This window comes from Chrysochloris asiatica, unplaced genomic scaffold, assembly GCF_000296735.1.
Source record: "Chrysochloris asiatica unplaced genomic scaffold, ChrAsi1.0 scaffold00626, whole genome shotgun sequence".
In the NCBI taxonomy this organism is placed as follows: domain Eukaryota; kingdom Metazoa; phylum Chordata; class Mammalia; order Afrosoricida; family Chrysochloridae; genus Chrysochloris; species Chrysochloris asiatica.
The window spans coordinates 14,611-15,614 of NW_006409144.1; positions in this window are offsets into that span (position 1 = coordinate 14,611).

Genomic DNA, 1,004 nt, shown 5'->3' on the forward strand with positions numbered 1-1,004 from the left:
ATTGTTTGATAATTTCTGCATTATCACCTTTCATTGCAATGGGCAGGAATATTGATCTGCATCAATTTTTGGAACTCTCCAATTGGTATTCTGTCAATTCCTAGAGCTGTGTTTTCCCCAATGCCTTCAATGCAGTGTGAACTTATTTAATGCAGTCAATTCTTGATCACAAGCTACCTCCTGAAATCGCTGAAGGTCAACCAATTTGTTTTTGATACACTGACTCTGAGCATTCCTCTCATCTTCTTTTGATGCTTTGTGCATTATTAAATATTTTCCCTGTAAAATTCTTTAGTATTTCAAGTTGAGGCTTTAATTTTTCTTCAGTTCTTTAAGCTTGAGAAATATTGAGTGTGTTCTTTCTTCTTGATTTTCTAACTCCAGGTATTTACACTTTTCATTATAAAACTTTACTTTGTCTTCTGGAGCTGCCCTTTGACATATTCTGTTCAGTTCTTCTACTTCATATGTTTTCTTTTGCTTTGGGTACTCTATGTTCAAGAGTAAGTTTCAGAGTCCTTTCTAACATCCACTTTGGCTTTTTCTTTCTTTCCTGTCTTTTAAATTATCTTTTACTTTCTTCATGTATGCTATTCTTGATGTCATATTACAGCACATCTGGTCTCCCATCATTAGTTTTCAGTGTGTCAAATCTGTTCTTTAGATGGTCCCAGATTCTGGTGTGATATATTTGAGCTTATGAAACCATGATAGTGTAGTGGATTAGGAGCTACGCTGCTAACCACAAGAGCAGTAGTACAAATCTACCAGTTGTTCCATGGAGAAACATGAAGCTTTCTTCTCCTGAAAGATTTATATAGCCTCTGGATCCCTGTACAGGGCTGCTATGAGTCAGAACCAACTTGGTGGCATGGCACACAACCACCACCATCACCATATTTGAGGTTGTATTTTGGCTCTGGACGGCCAAACTTTGCTTCTTATACTTTTAAAGGAGGGACCAGTCCCTGGAGAAGAATATCATGTTAGGTAGAGTGGAGGGT